Raw genomic sequence first — 25,981 nt, 5'->3', positions numbered from 1 at the left:
GTGATCTAAGAGAAAACTGTAAAGCAGGCTGAATGCATATTAAAACACCCATGCTAGCATAATCCTTTGAAAACAGAAAGGAAATTTTTACAAACTATTACTTTTTGTGAACAATAATAGAGTTATAAGAGCACGGATACCAATAGTTTATTTCCTTAAAGCTTCTTAATGCGATATCAGAAACCCACCATGTGGCAAAGCAGGCTTGTCATCTGGCAGCGAGGATGACGTATTCCTACAATACCTCTAAGCTGTCTTTATGTATAAATGCTTAAGTAACTAACAATGTTGTTTCAGAGTAGCAGCCATGTTAGTCTGTATTCGCAAAAAGAACAGGAGGACTTGTGGCACCTTATAGACTAACAAATTTATTTGAGCATAAGCTTTTCTGAGCTACAGCCATGCATCCAATGAAGTGAGCTGTAGCTCATGAAAGCTTATTCTCAAATAAATTTGTTAGTCTCTAAGGTGCCACAAGTAACAATGTTGTATTCTGCAAACGTAACACAAAGAAAGCTACTTGGCTCACCTGAACTCTTTACACACAAGTCATCCAACTAATTTTTTCATTATTCAGTGGAGTATACCAGGAGATGTACACATGGTTTAAAAATGTGTCTGATAGGTCCCACCCCAAACAATTTGCCACCACAACCAGAATAAATAATGGCAGTGTGCTGTAGCTCACGAAAGCTTATGCTCAAATAAATTTGTTAGTCTCTAAGGTGCCACAAGTACTCCTTTTCTTTCTGCAAAGGAATGTTATCCCATGACTATTGCCAGCTCTGCTGTTTATAAGGCAGGACAATTCAAAGTATGTACATGGGGGTACCAAAATTCACTGAATTTACAGGATTACTAGTGTAAGGTGTTTGGGGATTTGATACACACACAGTGGGTCAAAAAGCTAGTAGTCTTCAGTCAGGCTAACTCTAAGAGGATTGAGAAAGGGCTGCAGGTGCATCCCAATGTATCATTCACTAAAATCACTGAATATTACATGGCCAATTATTTATCTTTAGGGAGAGAAATTGTTAACAGTCTAGTTTTAGTACACAACAGGGAGCGTGTCAGGAAAGCAATAGGTACAATAACAGTATCAGCCCACGTGCAATGCTCCTAGCAAGGAAATATCTTCCTAAAATAGCATGTGGGCTATCCATCCTGACTGGGTAGTGAAGGACAGATAGGTGGAAACTTTCACAGAATTTCAAAATCCCCAACTGTGGTAAGAGGTGGTTATTTGTTGCATGAATGAGTTTAGGGTGAATAAGTCAGGCTGCTGGCTTACATTTGCTCATAGACGTTTAACAATAAATTTAACAGATTCTGCTTTTATGAATCGGAGGGATTCTGCTTTGCTTCGACACAAGACTGTTCTCTAAAGCTCTGCAATACTGAGACAGAAAACAGAGTACAATTATTGGCTCAGGCCTCTTATCTGGGGATTAGCAGAAGGGGCGCATGCATTGCTTTTCTGCAACCCCTTTGGCCAAATACAGGTAGGAATAGTGGTGATAGATTCAAAGACTTTAAGGCTAGAAGGGACCATCATGATCATCTAGTCTGACCTCTTTCACACTGCAGGCCCCAGACCCTCATCCTCTACTGCAATAGGCCCATAACCTCTGGCTGAATTACTGAAGTCCTCAACTCTTGATTTAAAGACTTAAAGTTAAGGTTGCTGTAGTATAAGCTCAAGGGGTATTTTTTGAGGTGGGGTTGGGTGGAGAGAGGGGAGTGATAAGTAAGTGGCTGTGTTAAAATCATCCCATAGTGGACCCTCCAACACTCCCCATATACATATTTAGATCCCACTCTATGCCCTTGCTGGTGATGCAGAATCTGCACTCAGCTGCCTGCAGCGCCAGTGCCGAGAAGGATTCATGAACAACGCAGCCGAATAACATGGATGTATTTGAAGCTGACTTTGTCCTGTCAATAGATACCCATTTAGGGGCAAAGCCTTTCCTCAAGGGTCCCTTGAGAGTATAACCAGTGTGGCTGCATCGGGGCTCTGGCCCCCGGGTGGAGCGCAGCGCAGCGCAGCACAGCACAGCATTCCCTGGCTGAGTACTCACGTGCAGGCCATAGGAGGCGCACAAGCCACTGCATGAAAAGGCAGGAAGAGGAGTGCAGAGCCCCTTCCCCCCCCCCCCCCCGAGTGCCTATACCTCAATAAAAGACTGTAGCTGGCTCAGGTCAGCCAACTCAGGGTGCGGTGCTAGCAACTGCAGTGTAGATGTTCGGGCTCGGACTGGAGCCTGGCCACTGAAACCCCATGAAGGGGAAGCCTGGCCTCCAGCCTAAGGCTGAATGCCTACGCTGCTATTGTTAACCACGTCTCCCGAGCCCCAAGAGCCCAAGTCAATTGACCCAGGTTGTGAGACTCAACACCGCAAGTCTATGTATTGCAGTGTAGACGTACCCAAATGTTTCAACCACTGGGCTACGTTAGCTTCCAAGAGAGCATCTCCCAGCAACTCTATGGCCTGGAAGTAGGACTCATTCTCCCTCTACCTTTCTTCATCCTTCTTGCCAGGACCTCAGAATGGGTGCTCAGGCCAGTGACTGGGCTCTTTATTTGATCTTTAGTTATTAAATAAAATGTGTATTTTAGTATCTCATTCAATCACGCATTCAGAATATATAGGTACCCTCAAAAATTAACACAGAGCTACTCAACTTTCACTATAAATGCAAGAAAAGGGTTGTAGATTGAAATATGGCATGTTTCTCTGTTCAGACCAACCCTATGCATTCACACGTTTTTTATGTTACGTGTTTATACACAGGAACTATAAAATACCAAAACTGCTACTTACCTGTAAAATGTATTGCTTTCCAGCTCTTCCTCCTTACTTGTATGCATTGTTCAAGTGGCAGCAGTCCCTTCAGCTGCAGTCAAGATTCAGGGCTCTAAGAAACAAGAGAAAATATCACCCCAAAATTTACTACTGTGGTTCCAAAGGGAAATATGACCTTTCTATAAATAATAATACAAATACAAACTGGCCTGGAGTTTGAGTTGATTGCACAAGTCACCACACATTCACAATGCCTTCTGCCCGTATATAGACCCATATATAGAATAAATTTGTTAGTCTCTAAGGTGCCACAAGTCCTCCTTTTCTTTTTATAAGGACTATAGTAAATCCTCAGGAAAGTATCCAGTAATGTCTCCTCCAATTTCTCGTTTAATTAGAAAGGAGACCCATTTATTTAAAGTTAGTTTTATAAAATGGATTAGTTTCTGAGCACTCAGCTAGGTACCAAGATCTTCAAAACTGCATACGGCAAGATGAATATGCACTGTAAATGAAAACGCAGGAGCTACAACAACACTAGTTATCTGTGCTACAGCTCACGAAAGCTTATGCTCAAATAAATTTGTTAGTCTCTAAGGTGCCAAAAGTACTCCTTTTCTTTTTATGTTTAAAGTAGTGATCACAGCAGCCTAACCAACAGGGCTGCAGCCTGCAGCTATATATAAACCTGCAGTTTTACTTTTAGCTTTGTGCTCTCTCTCTCTGCTCCATTTTCCTCAGCTGCTGTCCAGTCTCATACACTCCGTGCCATAAAGTCAGCCCAAGATATTTCATAATTTGTAAACATATCCTTATGGAGGGATAAATGACCAAGTAGAGGTCTGGAACTAAATTCAGAGATGGATAAAATTATATGTAAAAACTGTCTTGAAAAAAGGTGTGCTAAAAGTCATACCAGGATAGGAAATCAGAAAACTATACTAGATTTTCCAGGAAGGAAAATTCACACTTGCTAATTGCTTCTTGCTAAAGCTTGGGGGTGGGGGAACTGTAAGTAGCCTCACTAGCTGCCTAGTGCTTAACATATCTCTTGCAACCTCCAACAGAAAGCCCCAGCAAAGTGGTGTCACTGCAATCCAAAGCACCTCTGTCTTCTGCAGCAGACAGCTGTTCCCAGCCACAAGTCCCTTGCCAAATTTCTGCTGTTTATTAGGCTGCTTCTTTCAGGTTAGGATCTGCTGAAGATAAGCAGCTCTCTGAACTACTTAGTTTTGGTCAGAGAAATGTATTCAATGAAGTATAAAAGTCATTTTTCCATCAAGACGACCAGTGCAGAAATGTGTGTAAAGTGGTGATGGAGCGGATTTTCCTTTTATTGAATGTTAGAAGCTTCCACTACCACCCCTATATTACCAAAATCGGACATCACACTAATACAGTTAGAAACAAACAGGAGCCAAATTATCTATATAAATCTGGGAAGAATTCAAAGAGGTGATCATTCAGGCCCTATATGTGCCAACATGGTTAGATGGTTTGTGGATTTTTAAGCATATTAATTATCCATACTATTCACAAAACAACTTGTGTCCGGAATCGGACATCTCCCTTTCAATAGCATGGAGTCATTTACTGGGTCTTAGTCATTTGATAGCATATCGATGACATTTTTCAATTTAAATAAAGAACGATGTATTGTGGAATTAAAAAAAGCTTACCATTTCTTCAAGGATATTAAGCAGCACACAGAAACATACTCTACACTTTTTCCTTTATCAACAGCAACTTATGTTCCTGCTCTTAAAAGAAAAATGACTTCTCTACTATAGTTATTCTCTTTAAAGCCTGTTTGATACCACTATTCCTGTGATCGTATGACTCCGATTTGGAAGTTACTTTCACTGTATCTAAAGCCTCCTCTCCACCCACTCCAACTCACAGGGTTCAGATGACTGTTTGGTAACTATAACAGCAAAGAGCAGTTTGTGATGTCACAGAAACCTTTATGAAGGCACATCAGTTTCATGGGCCAGATTTTTTCAAACGTATGTGTGCACATGCATTCAGCGGTTTTCAACCAGGGTACGCGTAACCCTGGGGTTACGCAGAGATCTTCCAGGGGGTATATCAACTCATCTAGATATTTGCCTAGTTTTACAACAGGCTACATAAAAATCTTTAGTGATGTCAGTACAAACTAAAATTTCATACAGACTGACTTGTGCATACTGCTCTCTATATTATATACTGAAATGTAAGTACAATATTTATATTCCAATCGATTTCTTTTATAATTATGTGGTAAAAGAGAGAAAGTCGGCAATTTTTCAGTAATAGTGTGCTGAGACACTTTTGCCTTTTTATGTCTGATTTTGTAAGCAAGTAATTTTTAAGTGAGGTGAAACCTGGGGGTACACAAGACAAATCAGACTCCTGAAAGGGGTACAGGAGTCTGGAAAGGTTGAGGGCCACTGCATTAGAGCATAGATCATGACCTATGCACACAAAAATGGATGTGCATTTTGGAAGGCTATCCCTGTATTTGACAGGTCACAAGAGTAACAGAACAAGGGGCGGGGAGAAAGTTTAATGAAAAGTTTAATGCCAGGAAAAGTTTAATCAATAATAAGAGACAATTACTAGAGTGCTGGTCAAGTGCTTTTTATTCTAGTAGCCTGCATAAAGATCCTGTAACAACAAGCACAGGGTTGAAAGTCTTATAGGCAGCTTATCTGTAATTCTTTCTGTGATAGTAGCAATTAGATAGATCCATAGTTTTCATAGTTCCAAGCTTATCTTTACAATTATTCACTGTCCATTTATTTCAGAGTAGCAGCCATGTTAGTTTGTATTTGCAAAAAGAGAAGGAGTACTTGTGGCACCCTAGAGACTAACAAATTTATTTGAGCATAAACTTTCGTGAGCTACAGCTCACTTCATTGGATGCATCCGAAAGCTTATGCTCAAATAAAATTTGTTAGTCTCTAAGGTGCCACAAGTACTCCTTTTCTTTTTGTCCATTTATTGTACAGAATATCAATAGCAGTCTCGGTCCAATTCACCTGTAGTCAATAACCATATAGCCAAGATTTTAAGAAGTGTCTAGTGATTTTGAATGCCTGGATTTTTGGGTGCCCAAATTATGAAAAGGGGCCACATATTCAGAAAGTCGGTGCTTAGCATTTTCTGAAAATAAGGTACCTTTTAAGGTGTCTCAATTTGGGGGCACCGAAAATTTGAAGCCCCCCAAATCACTAGTCACTTTTGTAATGTTTAGACCCGGATATTCAAATATGGCAGTGTGACCCCTTACCCAGCATGCTTACAAACCAATACAGGCCAGTTCTTGACAGGAATACAGAACCCAAGGTAAAAAAAAAAAGGGGATCTTTGCTGCTGCTGTGCCAACTAAACACCCTCTTGGAGAGCCTGGGCTAAAACTGCAGGCATGTGAGAAGTGTGGGTGAGAATGAGAATGACCAACAGTGAAACTGTTCACAAAAAGTATCATCAAACAGACAACGATGATTGTTAATGACTAAACTCTTTCAGAGAGAGGAATCTTAGGGGTTCCTTGTAATAATACATATTCAAAATTTTCCAGTTTACTGTGACTCTTTATATTAGTGATTTCCAGAGAAGCCGTATTACATACTAAGAATACTCCCCGAATTACCAGCACCACCTGTCTTTGCTGCTTTTCCTTTTAACCACAACCTCCTGAAGAAAGCAGCAAAGCTGAGCAGATGTTTGATACATGAAAACTAAGTAATTACGTACAGAACACTTTCATGAAAGGGGAGAGGTGAACCGATTCCTAAACATTTCAACCAAAGCTTCAGTGATCTGTCCTAACACCCTCAGGAATTGAAAAGTCATCCTGCTTCCAGGCATCAGTTTCATTTCAGTATTTTCTTGGATGACTTTCAGTAAGCCACATATTTTCGTATTACTGCGTAGGGCACACTGACTGCTCAGCACAAAGCCTACTTAAGGGAAATGTAGAGTTGGAGCGGATACTTTGTATGCGTACTAGGGAAGGTAGCACAATAACAACTTCTCCAAGCCTCTCTCTGCAGGAGGTCAAGCAGCTAAAGAGGGAAGCGACACTTATGGAAGGAAACAATTTAATTATCTGATGACCTCCAAGAGTGGTTCTCAAAATGTGTTACTTTCTTCCAGCTGAGTAACAGTTCCAGGGCTGTGGAGAAGCTACTCCTCTGATCAAGCACTCTGGCAATAGTCCTCCTACTTCAAAAAGGGAACTAGATGAATGCTTTCTATAGTACAGCTGAGGGAATCACCTAGGCTCACTCGCTGGGCTGCTCCCTCTCCTATGCTTCCTAATGTCTGTAATAATGGGGTGGGGGGGGATGTTTAAAAGTTCTCATCAGCCTACTCCAAGGCAGTAATTTGTGGTGGCTCCTGTTAATTACCTGGAAATGATTGTCTTGAACTAAGTTCTGCTGTTTATTATGCCTCTTGAGTTGATTGACATTCACACTTTCCATGCCAACAATAACTGCAGTTCTACAATGTCAGTTCCATTTCAGTGAGACCAAGGGGACAAAGGATTTAACTTATCTACACATTTCTAGCAAAGGAAAGATTTTCAACTAAGGGTGCCTAAAGTTAGGCACATAAGTGGCTTGATTTTCAGAGGTGCTGGGTACCTATAGCCCCCATTCATTTCAATGGGATCTGTTTTGAAAAATCAAGCCACTTATACCGGGGTGCCTAAATACAAATGTAGGTCCTGAACTTTAGGTACCCCCTCTGGAAACATTAGTCCACGCAGTTAAGTCCCTGTAATCTTGCACTTTTAAAACATAGCTAGGTGCAATCTGTAGCCAGCTAGCTAAAACTCGCATTTAAATATTGAGCATTATGTTTTTAATGGTCTCAAAAGAACAGTGAGCAAGAACAATAATGTTTTAAAAATTCTGTATTGTTTCTCATTTTTCATTTTGGTGCAAGGGTGGTGCTGAATGAAGGGTGGCCAGGGACAAGCATCCTTAAACCATTTTAATCATGGTGTCAATGGTATTAGGTGTTCTAACAGCAGAAATCCCTGCTCAGGTGCACAAAGGCTGCACTGAGAGAGGTACGCAGCCAAGGAGAGGTTCTCTTTCTTGAGGTACTGGCAGGAATTATGAGGATTTTCTGTCTTGTTCTAAGACAAGTAGGGATCATCTGGTCTGCTCTTGCCTCTGAGGTACAGTGTGCGCAGTTGATGCCATAATACATTTTTTGTACAAAGCTGGTTTCTTGCTGGCATTGCTCACAACAGGTTTCCTGCAAACCCAAAGAATGCGTAGGGAGCAGCGATGTGGTATATACCCCAGGCTGGAACTAAAAGAGCTTGTGAGAGCTCAATTAAGGTACCTGGAGGCTGGGCCAGGCCCAACTGTTGATGAAGCCCAGCTGAGGGAGATGCTGGGTGGTGTGAGCATAATGGGATGAAGCCCAGATGAGATGGGACTGCGGGGAGCAAAGGGAAGAATGCTCCAGTCCCTCTTGGTTGTCAGAGAGTGGAGGAAAGGCCTAGAGAGAGGCAGGAACACAGAGAGCCTAGGAAAGGCCTGTGGGAAAGGGCCTGAAGGAAGGTCAAGGGAGGCAGCAGGTGGTAGATAGTCACCACAAGGTCCCAGGACTGGAACCCAGCAGAGAGGGAAAGCCTGGGCTCTCCTACTTGCCACTGGGAAAGAAGATGCAGAAACACCCTGATACAAGGGGGAGGAGGGCGAATGAGTTTGGAGCCAGGCCTCTAGGGAGAAAACCCTGGGAGGTGCTGCTCTGCCCAAGAGCAGAAGGGTAACCCTGCAGAGCCTGGGATGGGGTGAAGAGTCTGTAGAGCAGTGAGCCATCAGGGGCAAAGAGATATGTTTATTTGAGTTGAGTTTATTGTCCTTTGTTTATCCTTGAAGGGGTTGGATTAAACATGACTGTGGCTCGAGGCCTGAGCCATGAAACAAGGCTGATCAGCAGAGGGGCCAGAGCAGCCGTCGGCAGGGGGTGAGGAAAAACTGCTATGCCAAGCCCAGCCACAAGAGGGCACATCTGCGGTGAGTCAACTCTTCTATAGAGGCACTGTTTGAATTCTGTTTGGCTACGCTTTCTAGGCTTTTTCAATAACTATGTATTTCTCAGCCATTCTGTGTAAAGGCTCAACTCTCCAGAGGCACATTTGTTTGCCAGAAACTGGGAATGAGCGACAGGGGATGGATCACTTGATAATGACCTGTTCTGTTCATTCCCTCTGGGGCACCTGGCATTGGCCACTGTCAGAAGGCAGGATACTGGACTAGATGGACCTTTGGTCTGACCCAGTATGGCCTTTCTTAAGTTCTTAAATATTGAAGTCAGAACTACTATATAGGTGATCTAGGGAGACTATCCTGAGTTAAAATTCCAGTTCATATCTTACATGGAGCTGGGAATTCACCCTCTTTAGTAGTTATTAGGAAAGGCAGCTACTGTAGAAAGAACATCCTCAAATGCACTGGATTTCTCATTTCTAACTCAAGTCTCCATATGATTTAGTGTTCTGAACAGACTGTTCCATCAAGGCATAATGGAATAGATTCATTAAACTTCATGGACATAAAATTGCATTTTGGAACTGAGGAACCTGAAATAGTTCCAGTCAGTACCCATTTCTGCAGGAATTAGACTGCAGACTTGCATAAGATTTTAGTGACTATATATACTAAATTATCTCAAGCTTCCTATGGGGAGAAAATAGCCCTCTTGTGCGGCAGAACCCCAGAGTTTCTGTGGACACACACTCTGGAGGGGACCTTTCCTCAGCTTCCACTACTGAACCAATCCAGATTCATGGAGGATGTTTTCTTTCAACCAGCTAATGGAACCAGACATATAGTTTATTTTCAAGCAACATCCTCAACCCCCAGGTACTTAGACTCACTATTTGTCCCAGAGGAGCCAAATCATGCTCATCTTACTGACTTACAGGAATACTCATGTTTCAGAGTAGCAGCCGTGTTATTCTGTATTCGCAAAAAGAAAAGGAGTACTTGTGGCACCTTAGAGACTAACAAATTTATTAGAGCATAAGTTTTCGAAGTGAGCTGTAGCTCACGAAAACTTATGCTCTAATAAATTTGTTAGTCTCTAAGGTGCCACAAGTACTCCTTTTCTTTTTAGGAATACTCATGTAAGGCAAAGGGTGGTTGATTTGTTCTTCAAACACACCCAAGTAACTTTAGAGCACATGTCCCACTGAAAGCCAATGGAACTTGTGCTCTCAAGTCACTCAGGTGCTTTGGAAAGTCTTACCCAGACAGGAATGCTCACTACAGTTCAGATCCTTCCTACTAATTTTTGCCATGGAGGTACTATACTATGCAGAAAATGTACTCAGAGCAGCCAAGCATTTTTTGTAAGAAGGGGGAGATAAGCCTAAACTGTATCATTCCTTCCTCCCAGCCATCCTATATGTATTCAGCATGTTTGAGGCTCTGGGAGTTTATAGGTGGACATGTTTAGGTGGGGATGGGGAGTGTGAAGTAGGGGGCCTCTTTCCCAGGCAAACATGCAGGAAAATATTTGCACTTAGGGGCAGCATTATCTGCATAATTCTTGATCCATACAACCCGATCTCCTCAGGGGATGGGGCTGCATGGGAAGAGGGGAAGAACTCTGCAGTCCCTTTCTGGGAGGGTAAGGCAGCTCTAGATGGAGCAAGGCTACAAGGGAAATGGGAAGTCATTGAACAGCCAGAAACACAGTGCTTCTCACCGTGAAACATACAAGGTATCTGCAGGACGGGGCCCCATTTGCCCCATAACTGCAGTCTGCAACACAAGCAAACTAAATCCACAGCTAGAGCATCTTGGATATGTTCGTATCTGAGAAGTTCTTGGCTTGGGGAAAAAACTAATGCAAGTTCTGGGACTGACTTCATTTTCATAATTCTCTCAATAATGAACACAGACATTCTGAAGAACAAACCAGGCAGTGTTTCCGCCAACATGATTCTGAACCTGAGAGGACATGCTGCACATACCCTGGGGATGCAGCCATTGGTACCCATGCGCTTGGCTGATGAAAACAACTGGGAACAAATATTTATTGTGACTGCTGGGAGATAACATTTCAGAAAAGTGGGAATAAGAAAATCAAAGAGAGCCATTCCTGAGAACTCCGCGCTCTGGCAGTTCAATACCTTCTGCACACAAGACGATATGCTGCAGTGAACTGGCCCCAGCTAGGTTGCAGTTAAATTTCTAATGGAGTGCTTTTCTGTCGTGTTTGGACTGCAGGCATTCTTCTAGCAAACTCTCATGACACATAAAATAACATTAAGATCAAAAGCTCAAAATCCTAAAACAGGTTTCCCCCATTCCTTGAGAAAAGTGAGGGTGGGGGGGAACCAACCCAACATATTCCCCATGCTTCAACTCGACAGGAAGAAATCAACTGACCACAAGAAAGGGTGCTGCGAGAGCACAGGCAAAACCTCGAAACTCTTGTGTCTCAAGCTCTGAGTGCACTGTAACAGATATGACTAATAACCTAATAGATTTCCTTACAGGATCAGCTTCTTCCACAGACTAGAAAGACCATTTCCTATCTTTACTTAAGACTCCAAGCTCTTTGGGACAGAACTCTCTTTCTGCTATTATATGAACAGTGCTTAGCCCAAAAGGGCCCTGATCAGTCTACAGGTGTTCCTGCAATACAGATAATGCTATCTAACACTAAACTCTCCATGCTCATTGACTTCAGCTTTGAAATTGTGCTTAGTTAAAGCTACGTGATCATATTTCTGTATGTCGTGTTTGCTAACTTAATGGTTAGAAAAAACAAGCCACACTTACAATTTTTGCAGCATCTTTTAAGCTAATTAAAAAGGGATGTTGTCAACTTGAAATCTGGGCAATTTCAAAATGAGTTATTAGTTTTATGTGATACACCAGCTGCCAAATTTTTATGGTGTTAGTCACATTTATTGCTGCTGTGTGTCTTAAAAAACAACCAAAAAACAGACAAACAACATGGGAAACTGACTATCCACTGAGAACAGTGCAACTGACTATACAAAGTGCTACCAATTGCACAAAAATGAAATATAGAGCAAAATGCTTCTCTCTGTGTCTTTCAGTTATAGTAAAATTAGGTGTAACAATAATAGGTAAAGATTTCAGATGTAAGTACAATTTTTAAGCAGACAGTGTCTTTAAATTTTGTCATTAGAGATGCTATCTGAAAACAAAGCATTTTTGATAGTGTGTGGAGGGGGAAAGGTTCTAGTTTTCAAGTTTCTGCTGTTTAAAAGCATATTGCTTCCCAAATCAAAAGCAGCTCAACTGAACAGTTAAAGAAAAGACGGACTCAAACCAGAACATAAATAAGATCTTTGTGCACTATAAGCCCCTCTCTCCCCAGTTTACATATCCTTTGTTGTTCCAACAATCCCTTTGACACTTGGAAATTCAATCACCTCCTTCTTACTTGAAGTGTAATGGATGAACTGAGCTGCCTTTGATGTGGAACCTCAGAGCAAGCCAGTTTTTTCTTAACATTAGTATTAGCTGCTGCTCCTTTACCCACCCTCCAAATTATTGGTTGTGTCCTGATCCCATCCCTTAACGGGATGCAGTTTGGTAGCTTATATCTAAAACTTATGTTCTATAGAGAAAATAAATATTTCAGGATTAGTTTATGAGAATTTAAGCATTCCCCTGCTGCAAAACTTGAAGCATGGTCGCATGTGCTAGTGCAAGGGTCCCTAAAAGCAAAACTAGTTAGAAAACAAAAGGGAAACTTAGCAAACTTCATGTTAGTAACAAATTAAAATATATTTGCAAAATGTGTCTTCACAGGACAGCATTTCTTTATAAAAGGACTTGTTCTGTGAATCCTGTTATGTGATAAAAGACTTATTCAGCAGGCTTGATATTCCAGTGGCATTGCAGTATTGCCAACTCTTGAGATTTTTATCACGGGTTTCACAATATTTGGTGGGTTTCTTAAAGTTCCAGCTTCTGGAGTTGTGAGAGTCTCCTCTTTCATTTAAAAAAATAAGTGAGTTTTGAGTCCTCATGATTGTGACTCATAGTTTTTGAATGCATGGGATTGCCCATGCTCTGAATCTCAAACACAGAAGTAACCATAGAACTTCTTAATAACCCATATACCCAAGCATCTGAGCCGTTCCATTGAAATCAATAGGATTGGAACAACACTCAACAGCTCTGCTGAATAGGGATGAGATTATTCATGTCCTGGTACAAACATGTTTAAGTGCTTTGCTGAACTGGACCTCAGTCTTCCTACTTGGAGAAAGAGGGGAGGAACTGTCCAGTAGTTAGGGCTTACAATCCTTACTGTATCTAGCCTCCCAACACCCCTGTGAGGCAGTGCAGTGGTATGATCCCCATTGTACAGATGGGAGAACTGAGTCACAGAGCAGCTAAGTGGCTTGCCTGACATCAGACAGGAAGTCTGTGTCTGAGCAGTGAAAACATAAAATGGGGATAATTGCACTTACCGACCTCATAGGGATGCTGTGAGGATTAACACATTAATGACTGTGAGGCAGTCCAGTACCTCTGAAAGACAGAAAGCTAAGACGTTACACCTGCAGAATGGACACAGAACGAAATCACAACACGAATCCTGAAGAACAGATTGCCAGTGAGTCTGGATTTTCCAGCATTCTTCATTGAAATGTGTTGTGAGTCAAGATACTATACTTCAATTTCCATCATTCTTATTTATATGGAATCTGTCAAGATAGGCAGGGCCAAAACACGATCTGTTCCTTGTCCGTCACCCCAAACTTTCTCTTCCAAATCCATCTAATTTATGTATGTGCTTTCCACCCCAAAACAACTGCTTTAATTCTGTTCTTGTTTTTCTTCCATGCTAGAAATATGATGACACTATCAAACCACAGTGTGCATCCATGACAGAGGGGGAAAAATAGTTCAGCCATGAACGAATTTCAGTGAAAAACTCCCATGGGATGGTAATAAACTTGAGGAAACCAATCTAAATTGAAGGAAAAGAAACAACTTGCCATTGTCAGCACTACTAACTCAAAGCATTCATAAACCATGAGTTGGGCCCCCAAACTCACGAGATTGGATTAAGTCATTACATTTTTAAAAATAAAGGGGGGGGGAGAGTTATTTGCCTTACCCTTTTTAAGCCTTTAGGGTTCATGTTCTCAAGCTTTTCTTTTTTAAGAAAGTAAGTTTCTAGCCCTCATAGAGAATAGGAATCACATGGCTGTGAGAAACAGGAACTGGGGCTTTATGGACAGCATCAAGTATCGTGAGGTACCATGGTGAGAGTTGGCAACAGTGCAAGATCATTTTCAAACCTTTTGCATAATTTAAAACTAGTTCAATTACGGCCTCCACCAAAGCCTGTGTCAATCGGAGTCTTTCCACTGACATCCATCCATTTTGGATCAAACTCTTCATTTCTATTAAATGTCTGGCTAAACCCCTAAAATAGTGGGAGGGGGATGTTACAAAACACCAAGAGAATCTATTAATAGTGTAAATACGCTGCTATGTACCCCCGTGGCCACCTTCGATTCTAAATCTGCTTCATTGAGTCCCCACAAACAAATATAAATATTCTCTCTGGTCTTATGGCTAGTTTCATACCTGATCTAGGCACCTAAGGAATCAGTAAGCTATAATTAGAGGCTTGTTGCAAAAGATTTTTGAGGTGCATGCCAACAAAGCTACAAAAAGTAAAGGAGACTTTTGTGCAAGGTACTTGTAGTACACACAGTGACAGCAGCTTGCTTTATGGGCTTTTTTGTTTGTTTTTTTTATAAAAGCCACTTTGTATACTCACCTCAATTGACCTTTCTTGTTTGCGCTCTCTCTGTCTCTCATTAGAAAGTATTTTGAGCTTCTGAGTTATCTAGTTTTTTTGTTTGTTTTAATGAGGGGTTTAAAATCATTTTAAAAAACAAAACAAAACCCTAAGCTTTATTCAGTTTATAGGAAGATTAACAACTAAATCTTTTTTTTCTTTTACTGGAATTCTTTTTCAGTGCAGGATGTGCACATTCCTTTGTTACTGAAGGGCTGTTGACATTATTATTTATTTTTAGAAAATCAAAGTATTTGCAGGGGAGGGGAGAGAGAAGACTCTAACAATGCCAGGGCTTCTTTGAGTCAATTACTAATATTACTATTTTCTTTTCATGCTTTTAGTTGAGTGACCTGCTCCCAAGTCTGTCTATATATATATTTTTAAATCATTTGGATGAAAATATTGGCCTGGAAGTCTAAATTTTTAAAATAAGATACCGCAAAGCATAAAGACAGGCCTAACTTTTTTGACAAAGGTTAACAATATTAGCAATTCACACTGCTCTAAATCTTTGGGAGGCAGTATGGCCTAGAGGGTAGAGCACTGGACTGGGACTCTGGAGAGTTGGTTTCTATTCCCAGCTCTGCCACAGGCCTGCTGGATGACCTTGGGCAAGCCACTGCACTTTTGTGCCTCAGTTTTCCATCCACATGAGGATAATAACTGACACTTTTGTAAAGTGCTTTGAGATCAATAGATGAAAACATCTGTGTAAGAACTAGGTTATTGCGATTATAACAATTTTATATTGTGACACAATTCCCATTTTCATCACCCCAAATGTGTACATAACTTTAGTCATGTGAGTAGTTTCATTGCCTTCAATGGGACCACTCATCTGCTTAAAGTTATACACACCCTTAAACGTTTTCAGGATCAGGGCCTAAATACATGACCCAACTCCCTCATCCTACTCCTCCCCAAATTAAAAACATTCTTTTGGGCCTCATAACTGTTGTGACATATCATAACTTAGCAAACCTTAAGTTTAATTTTTGAAACTGAATGAAGTGCCCCAAAACCAGAACCACAACTCAGCATTCAGTATTAGCATCTAAGCTGCCATTTATGTTTTGCTAATTATTTCTAGATTTGGAAGAAAACTCAGAGTCAGATCACTACTCTACTTGTTTAGGCAGCGAATGGAACTGCTTCCAAGAGGTGAGAGAATTCTAGCTCTCTGCAAACATTTCATTTGGACTTATGAACCTGAGCATTCAAGCAAGCAGCAGACAGGAGTCCACAGTCAACCAGGTTTTGAATTGCTGTATTTGGGGCACATCACCATTCACAGAATCATAGAATCACAGAATATCAGGGTTGGAAGGGACCTCAGGAGGTCATCTAGTCCAACCCCCTGCTCAAAGCAGGACCAATCCCCAATGAAATCATCCCAGCCAGGGCTTTGTCAAGCCTGACCTTAAACTTCTAAGGAAGTTTACGTTATTGATACCACAAACTGGAGAGATGATTCATATCATCTGCAGCCTGTAAGGGTCAGATTTTCAAGAGTGCCTGAAAACTCTCACTGATGTCAACTGGAGTCAGCCACCTTTGGAATGCCTCTCTAAAAATACTGATGTGGGTTTTTTTGTTAATCAGTACAAGTCTGCCAAGTATCTAAAACTAAATGCTATCTTATGCTTCAAGCTTTCAGATAACAGGGAGACAGTGTTAAATAACCACTAACACAATCCCATGAACTTCATAAATTTGCATACTGTACTTAAAGGACCATTAATTTAAGTGTACCTTGGTTATATTTACACCTAATTATCTTGATAGCGGCCATGCCAAGAAATCATCATGCATCCGATGAAGTGAGCTGTAGCTCACGAAAGCTTATGCTCAAATAAAGTTGTTAGTCTCTAAGGTGCCACAAGTCCTCCTTTTCTTTATACCAGGAAAGGAAGTACAGGAGAAAATAGACACTGAAGCTAAAAAGGGTTTTGATACAAGAGTATTATGTTTTGTAAAGTCAGTCAGAGGTCCTTTACACACAGTTCCACAAGCATCACTTCTCCTAGGAGGTGTTCCATTTAACTTATTTCATCTAACAATTGGGCTGCTAAGAATGTAGCTGTTTGGCTGCAACGTTTTGATAGCCATTAACAAAAATATTTTAAGTCTAACTTCTAGTTTAAAACCATTTCTTTCCCGGAAATACTGATATGCTAAACATACCATTTTCCACCATCCTACCTCACTAAATTTCTAAAGCCAGCTTCAAAGAAAGCTTGAACACAGATCATTGAAAAAACCCACACAAAAAACCCAACCCTCTTATTACCAGGAACAGATTGTTTTTAAACAATGTGTCACTTTATTCTATTTGTTTACTTTTTCCATTTCAATCAGCTCAACAGTTTTGTTTTTGTTTCTAGCAAGTTAATATACAAATAAGTGCAGCAGCATTTAAAAAAAATTGTTTTTTGTTTTTTTTTGGAGGAGTCCACAACATTGCAGGGGAACATTTTTACTAAAAGCAATCTCCACGTCTGTCCCAACACCACCTCTTTCCTGAAGGAAAGAAAAAAAGGCACTGACACTTTAAAATGCCCCATGACCTTTTTATATTTTCTTCCAAGTTTTGGAACTCTAGCCCACTGACAAATTGAAAAGCAGCAGAAACTTACGAGCAAAGCAGCATTTCTTAGTGGTAAGAGGAGGAAGAACAATAAATAAACACCTTGCATGTCCTTTCAAAAATATCTTTATAGTTTATACCTCTAGTGTGTGGCACATCCTCTTGCCTCTTATACTAGTTTTATCCTTTTCCATTTGGCAAAGACTTATTTCTCTCTTAAAGGCAAACCTCCTCCCCTATGGAAATAAGTAACCATTTTCAAAACAAGAGATTCAACTATTGTAAAATCTCAGCTACTGAACTAGGAACACAGACTTTCTTGGGGAGCGTGTGCAGGCAAGTGATGAAAGCAAGTACAGCCTGCCCTGTTTCTGTAAGCCCTTAGCAGCTCTGGTCTTGTGAGTTAAAAGGGAATTAAACTGAATTGAGTTCGCAGTTTCAATGCCCTGCCCCAGGAAGAGCGATGACTGGGAGCAGAGGGACAAGACAACACACAATGCCATCACCAGCAGTAACCAGAGTTTATTTTGCTCAAGACCTTGTCAGCTAAGATTTCTTAAGAGTAATGCAGGAGGCATCCCACAGAAAGTAGGAGGAACATAAAAGGCAAAAACCATATTGATATATAAGCCTCAATACTGCACAAACAATTTATAGTTACATGGTGCTTTGCCTTGCCAAAGCATGTTGCTGACAACAGATTTCTAAGGCCTTGTCTACACTGCCGCTTTACAGCACTGCAACTTTGTCTCTCAGGGGGGTGAAAAAACACTCCCCTGAGCGCTGCAAGTTTCAGCGCTGTAACATAGTAGTGTAGACAGTGCTGTAGCACTAGTAGCTACTCCCCAGGTGGAGGTGCGTTTTTTTATAGCTCCCAGAGCTGGTGCCGCGATGACACAGCCACGTTAAAGCACTGCCATGACAGCACTTTAACATTGCTAGTGAAGACATGCCCTAAGCATACAGTAGATTTTCATGCTTGCTCTGCAGCATCAATTTACCACTTGGTAGACGCCACAAAACTAAGGGCCAATTCTTACCCTTTTCCTCCATCAGTTTTAAACAGACATCCAACTTCAAAAATCCTCAAATTCCAAGGACAATCAGACAAGAAAGTTTTCACCGTTCCCTTTTAGCTTGTGTTCTCTAGAAAGAATTGTTAACATGTGGAGGAGTAAATCTGAAGTAAACCCAGTGACAGAGTTTTAGGATCTTCCCCAGCTGAAGTTATCTAATCAGTTTGCACCTGCAGACCTCTCATTCATTATAACACAGCCAATGCATCTAAGTTTAGGTCACTCCTTACCATTAGGGTACAAAAATGTTCTGAACAAAGAAACTAGGTAAACTAATAGCCTTACCCCTGTGCAAAACCAAGTCTTACCTGAGACCCCACCATAATAATCAGGTTCTCTTAGCTCATTCATTAAGCAGAAGTTTAGTCTCCAAATGCATAACACATAAGCATAGTTTGTCTCAACTGTTAGCCCCCACTGAGCAGAGAGAACAGCAAGCTCCTTGAGTGTCAGTTCCCATCCATTCCACAGAAAATGTGTGTGGAATACAGGAACAAAACTATTAGGGCAAGCTATGAATCACAAATGGGGTCTAGATGGGCATTAGCATGTGTGAAGCATTGACACTGGGAGGAGGGATAGCTCAGTTGTTTGAGCATTGGCCTGCTAAACCCAGGTTGTGAGCTCAACCCTTGAGGGGGGCCATTTAGGGATATGGGGCAAAAATTGGCTGGATGATTTAATTGGGGATTGGTCCTGCTTTGAGCAGGGGGTTAGACTAGATGATCTCCTGAGGTCCCTTCCAACCCTGATATTCTATGACACTAAAGCCTGGTACAGTTCAACAAAAAGGCAGAGGTCTCTGCCTCAAGGACCATACAGTCTAATAAATCAAGATACACAGAGGACCCCAGAACATGTTTTTAAATAAATCAAGGTGGAGTTGGCACTATAACTTCCAGGGGCTTACGACTAGCTCTGTGTGCTAAGACTAGTTACTCCTCACTAACTCTATCAAGCATCTTACAACTACAATACCCACCTGCTGAAGTGAAGAAACAGATTGACAGAGCCAGAAGAGTGCCAAGAAGTCACCTACTACAGGACAGGCCCAACAAAGAAAGTAACAGAATGCCAATAGCCATCAGATTCAGCCCCCAACTAAAACCTCTCCAACGCATCATCAAGGATCTACAACCTATCCTGAAGGACGATCCCTCACTGTCACAGATCTTGGGAGACAGGCCAGTACTTGCTTACAGACAGGTCCCCAACCTGAAGCAAATACTCACCAACAACCACACAACAAAAACACTCACCCAGGAACCTATCCTTGAAACAAAGCCCGCTGCCAACTCTGTCCACATATCTATTCAGGGGACACCATCATAGGACCAATCACATCAGCCACACTATCAGAGGCTCATTCACCTGCACATCTACCAATGTGATATATATGCCATCATGTGCCAGCAAAGCCCCTTTGCCATGTACATTGGCCAAACCGGACACTCTCTACGTAAAAGAATAAATGGACACAAATCAGACGTCAAGAATTATAACATTCAAAAACCAGTCAGAGAACACTTCAATCTCCCTGGTCACTCGATTACAGACCTAAAAGTGGCAATACTACAACAAAAAAACTTCAAAAACAGACTCCAGTTGGAAACTGCTGAATTGGAATTAATTTGCAAACTGGACACCATTAAATTAGGCTTGAATAAAGACTGGGAGTGGATGTGTCATTACACAAAGTAAAACTATTTCCCCTTGCTTATTTTTTCCCCCTACTGTTGACTTCTTGTCAACTGTTGGAAATGGGCCATCCTGATTATCATTACAAAAGGTTTTTTTCTCCTGCTGATAATAGCTCACTTTAACTGATCACTCTCGTTATAGTGGGTATGGCAACACCCATTTTTTTCATGTTCTCTCTCTGTGTGCATGTGTGTGCGTCTCTTCCTACTGTATTTTCCACTGCATGCATCTGATGAAGTGGGTTTTAGCCCATGAAAGCTTATGCTCAAATAAATTTGTTAGTCTCTAAGATGCCACAAGTACTCCTCATTCTTTTAACTCTACATAAGCGATTAGTTCTACTGACTTCAATGGGACCACTCACATTCATAAAGTGATGCACACATTTACATCTTTGCAGGATCGGGGGCTTAGAATACCCACCTTGCTTATACATAACTTACTTCCCTACCAGTGAAAGGCAGCCGCTATTCAACAGCGTATCCCACAGCAGTCTTAACTGGGGAGGTAAAGAATACCTCTTCCCTCTACAGTGCCCATGGATGTTTTTGTCAGGCAAAATACAATTGCAAAAATTGGAACCTGATGAAGATATCCTGGGGATAACAGCCCTACTTTAAAAAGTGATATGGAACCAATTAGCTTCAAGTAGTCATGGCCCTAAGTTTACATTGCAGCGAAATGATAGCAGTTCCAGGAGCAGTACAGTGAGTCCTTACACTGTGCTGGGACATCTGAGTTAGTGCTGACTCAGAAGGAAGAATGCCACTGAATCCCAAATACTTCCCTCTGCATGTAGGTTTTCCTAAGAATTCTCCCACGCGAATAGTAGCCAGGCCTGCCCTCTGCTTACATGGCAGCTCAAGGTGGCATAGATGCACACAGGGTAATTTTGTTTTTCATAGTAGCTGTGAATACGAAATGAGTCAGTGTTACTATAAAAACTGTAGGTTGATTCATTCTGATTTCTACACAGGAACAGCATGTGTGAGGTTTACACAAAGCAGAGCAAACGCTTCTAAACATAGTACCTGTTTCATATCGGTGACAGATCAGAAAAATAGAATGGTAAAGTGTCAGAAAAGAATTTTAGCTCACAACGAAACAAAGAAAAGCATTAAAGCAAAGACACCCCCACCCCCAAATTCGTGGCAGTTACCACATTACACTGAATTTCCTCCTTCCTGCTTTTAGAGAAACATTACAATGCTAAATACCCTTAGCACTGAGTGCAGCCTGTTATTTAAAACCTCTGTTACATTTCCATGGAACATGGGGGAGGGAGAGCATTGTAACAAGTGGATTTTGGTCTTGATGAATTATTCACATCCATTTCCTTACACTGATTCCAGCCCAGATGACTGTTCCTTCTGTATCAATGTGATTGAGGTTGTTTTAAATAGATCTACCTCAGATTAACAAGCAGCCCAAACTAGCATTTTCCTACTTGTAAATAATTTTAAAAGGGGGGAAATTTCAAAAGGGAATCCTAGATTTATGTCTTGATAAAAACAGTATAACTACCTACTGCACGTGCTTCAGGGGGACATGATTCCACACCAATACTCGTGCAATTAAAAATGTGCTTAGAATCAAATTAACGCTAATGTGAAGAAGGAACAAACTCACCTTTCCAATGGGCATGGAAAATCTGTTCCAAGAGGCTTTATTGACACACATCTGAATTGTTAACATCTCCAAAATCATTAAAGGTATCAAGTACACGTATTTAAAAGGCTAGGTGAGGTGGTAGAAAGAAAATGATGGGAACCAACTATACTAGTTTAAAGAACAGGAGTACTTGTGGCACCTTAGAGACTAACAAATTTATTAGAGCATAAGCTTTCATGGGCTACAGCCCACTTCATCGGATGCATAGAATGGAACATATAGTAAGAAGATATATATATATACACACATACAGAGAAGGTGTAAGTTGCCATACAAACTGAGGGTAATTGATTAAGATGAGCTATTATCAGCAGGAGAAAAAAAACTTTTGCAGTGATAATCAAGATGGCCCATTTAGACAGTTGACAAGAAGGTGTGAGGATACTTAACATGGGGAAATAGATTCAATGTGTGTAATAACCCAGCCACTCTGCACTGATGGCCAGTAAATGTCTGTTTAAATGACACCCTTGACAAGGCACAAATGGCTCATTTGCTATTAACAACAGCTAGTCCCTGAGCCAGCACCAAGACACCTCAGCTCATTAAATACAACTACATGAAAAAGTGTCCAAGATGTATTGTTTATAACTAGTTTTATACTCAAAATATGCTGCAAAAACAATTAGTGGAGCACTATGGAAGACCCCTACCAATACCCGTATGCTGAATGGAGTTTGAGAAGGAAATCTAGACACTAGACCAAGCAACAAAAACCTAAATCTTAAATGCTGTTTGTCCAGTTTGAACATCCTTGTTTGTCAAAATTTAAAATGACAAGAGGTTCAAAGCCCCCTTCACAGAAACTTAGATGCTGACTGATTCTTACAAAAAAAAAACCAAGAGAGCAGAATTAACTTCATAGGGCCATTTGTTTAAATTTTGCTTTCACACAGACACAGAGTCAATTTATTTGGGTGTTAACCAGGCACTTCACTTTTTTTAAAATTAAAGTGTCTCTGAGACTACTACGAATTGGCCTCGTGCTCCCGCTGCAATACATCATACTGCATCTAAAGAGGCAACATGAAAAGAAAGCATCTGATGCACGTGCGCGCTCACACACACACAAAAGTGCTTTGTTAGTTTGCAGCAGCATTTAGAGTATGTGTAGGACGCTGTTCAAAACAATCAGTTTGTAATCAGGAAAATGGCTTATATCCCAATTGCAACTTTGCCCCACAGAAATTCATTCAGAACGCTGCTGCAAAGACCATGTTCCTATCCTGTCACCTTGACCACACCATGCCACTCTTTGCATCCCTCCACTAGCAAACCTATGTTGTCCACTTATTCACTTTTCAAACAAGCAAAGTATACTTTCATCCAGTCCATCCTTCGCACTTTGGAGGAGCTCCCCATAAACATCCATATGTTTATCCTGCTTTAAACTCTCCTTTGATGTGATGCCTACAAAAAACTTGACAAAGGTTTGGCTGCTGGTGTGGAGACCAAGGCCCACCATGCTGACTAATACTGTCTCACTGTTTCCTTGCAAATCCCATTCCCTCCGACCACCGTCTGTATCCATCCGTTGTCTAATTTTATACTTAGATGGTAAGCTTTTGGGGCAGGGATAGTCTTTTTGCTCTGTGTTTATACAGCAGGTAGTACAACAGGGTCCTGGCCCATGACTGTTGCTCCTAAGTGCTACTGCCATACAAATTCAATAACAGAAATTGAACTGATCTCCTATAATACTTGGATTACACAGAAAAGGTTTGATTTGTGTAGGGTGTTGGCTGGATAAGGACGAAACATCAAATCAGTTGCAATGTGCAGCCCTAAAGACTTCTGGTTAGAGGGTTTTTGGAGAGAGCTGAAGGTATGCTTCCCCAAACTGTAAAGGGGTGGACAGGAGTCTCTGTAGGTGCCTGGCTGGCTGAGTTCCCGTTGCAATGGTGTCCCTAGCTTCTGTTTGCCAGAAGCTGGGAATGGGGGACAGGGAACGGATCACTTGATAATTACCTGTTCTGTTCATTCCCTCTGGGACACCTGGCATTGGCCACTGTCAGAAGACAGGATACTGGGCTAGACAGACCTTTGGTCTCACCCAGTAATGCTGCTAGGATTTTATTTAATGTGTTGTGAACTCTGTGAGGGCACCCACAGCCTTGGATAGGTGTTTTTATTATCTTCACCAAATGAATAAAAGTAGGGAGTATATGAAAAATAAAATGGGGGGGATAACTGGAAACACAAGACAGGTTGTCTATAACTAAGGTTTCTAGTTTGCTGTGTGTAATTGTGTAAGTCAATTATTTGGTTTTAGTAACATTAGCTTAGCTCTTAGTGTGCTTAGATAGTGCTCTTCTTAGAACTATTGAAAAAAATTGGGACCTGTCCCAATAGCCAATGCCTCTGGAGCTCAATCCTCCAAAGCATTGAACACCCTCACTTCCCAGAGACTACAGTCAATCAAGGGCATTCAGCATATAAGAGAGCTCAGCACCACAAGAGATTGGAACATGTGATGGGGTATACAGACCCCATACTGACCAAGAAGGGGTTAATGAGAGCCTGTGGCCCCAATCAGCCCCACCTCATTGCACCTGTGCAAGGTATCAAGCCTGGAGGGAGGAGCTAAGAAAGGAAATGCCCAGCTCACTCTGGTGGCTGAGTAGGACAGAGAACAAACCTCTTGAGCTAGCCTTATGAAGGAAGGCATGGTTGGGGCCAGAGCCTAATTAAAGACTGCTGAAAGGAAGTGCCTAATTGGAGCCTCCCAGATGTCAGACCCTCCCTAGGGTAGGTAGGCCTGATGCAGGACCTTTTGTTCCTCATAACTAGTTGGGCTCCCCTTTGTTTTGAGACCTGCAGAAATGTCTGCCTGCTAAGAGTCTGGCAGACAGGTTTGCTGTGCAAGCCCTGGTAGGGAGCAGAGCAGTGCAGCAGAGGGCCTGAATGAACAGACCTTACAGGGTCCCTGGCGGGAACCCAGAGTAGAATACAGGTTTGGGTTCCCCTAGTGGCCACCTAAGGTAGTGGTGTGAAGACACTACAGCAGGGGTCAGAGTGGTGTGCCGAGTCTTCATTTATTCACTCTAATTTAAGGTTTTGTGTGCCAGTAATACATGTTTTTAGAGGGTCTCTCTCTCTAAGTCTATAATATATAACTAAACTATTGTTGTATGAAAAGTAAATAAGGGTTTTTAAAATGTTTAAGAAGCTTTATTTAAAGTTAAATTAAAATGCAGAGTTTCCCCCAGACTGGTGGCCGGGACCCAGGCAGTGAGAGTGCCACTGAAAATCGGCACGCATGCCATAGGTTGCCCTGCACTAGAGCCACTGGCTGGAAGGCCTATAAAGGCCAAAGTTGGGCTGAGGCTCTGGTGCAAGGATGTCAGGCTATTGTTTTTGCTAAAAGGGGTAGGACTAAAAGTGACCTGGCTGGAGGTCCAGGTGACTGGAAGCCACAGAGTACTGCAGGGCCAAAGTGGCTGTGTAAAGTGGGTACCAGAGGAGGAGGAGAGCTGCCCCGCCCAACTATGAGGGAATGCACCTGTGGCGAGTATGCTTTGCTGTAGACCACTAGTGAGCACAGGAGCTTTTTAGGGCCCAGTAGCCCTTTTGCAGGTATTGCTTGCATGCATACGTACACATACGCAGATTAGAGACCAACATTTTGCACATCCAGCAAAAAAAAAACCCAAAAACCTAATTTGAGGGGGAAAAAATCCCACCTATATTCTGTGAATTAACAAGTGATATCACAATTATGCATTAAAAAAATTATATTTAGAGCTAGTCCCTTTCAAACTGTGTGGATGGTGCCACTCAACCCTAAAAATGCTGATAACACTTCACAGCTGGAGCAATGAAGATGACCAATTACCTCCTGCGGGGGTGGGAGGAATCTGGCAACAGCCTTAAAAATTATTTTAAAAACCTCTGAATTATGGGGCTGCAGTTCCATCATAATGGTTCATGAAAACCTTACACAATTCTGGATCAAGTTACAGACTCGCATTTCAATTGCTTCTTTGTACTATATAAACAAATGCAAAAAAACTCTGTTCAGGAAACTTTAATGTTATCCAATTAGAATAAAAAGCCTGCAATGAGAGTTGAGGTTCCTCTAGCATTAGCAATTCACTTACATTGCACATGCTGTATATTTGATATAAAAATTATTAGCATTATATATATTATGCATACCAGCAAACAGTATTAAACAATATGCTTGACAAGGAAAACTGTAGGAGAAAATGCTACGTAGTCAGTTTCGCATTCAAGCATTAGCACAATGTTGGGTTTGCAAACAGAGAGGATTGTTTTGTTCAAAGCACTTTCTACTGGAGAGGATTTTAAGT

The 25,981-nt window shown here is 41.4% G+C and overlaps 1 protein-coding gene across 2 annotated transcripts in view; it reads right to left on the bottom strand.

The window, feature by feature from the left end:
- The window catches only part of ZHX3 (zinc fingers and homeoboxes 3), a 64,454-nt gene that overhangs the window by 32,000 nt on the left and 6,473 nt on the right, over positions 1-25,981 (bottom strand). Inside the window, exons 1-2 of one of the 2 annotated variants that reach the window (XM_043495491.1) lie at positions 19,668-19,751; positions 2,826-2,919 (exon numbers count right to left, since the gene is read on the bottom strand). The gene's annotated coding sequence lies outside the window, so the exon portion shown is untranslated. Of the gene's footprint in view, positions 1-2,825; positions 2,920-19,667; positions 19,752-25,981 lie in introns of those variants that run through there. The other variant, XM_038370121.2, reaches the window with a different exon arrangement.

This window comes from Dermochelys coriacea, chromosome 13, assembly GCF_009764565.3.
Source record: "Dermochelys coriacea isolate rDerCor1 chromosome 13, rDerCor1.pri.v4, whole genome shotgun sequence".
Classification (NCBI taxonomy): Eukaryota; Metazoa; Chordata; order Testudines; family Dermochelyidae; genus Dermochelys; species Dermochelys coriacea.
The sequence above is the reverse complement of the archived record's forward strand: the minus strand, read 5'-3'. Positions and strand labels throughout refer to the sequence as shown.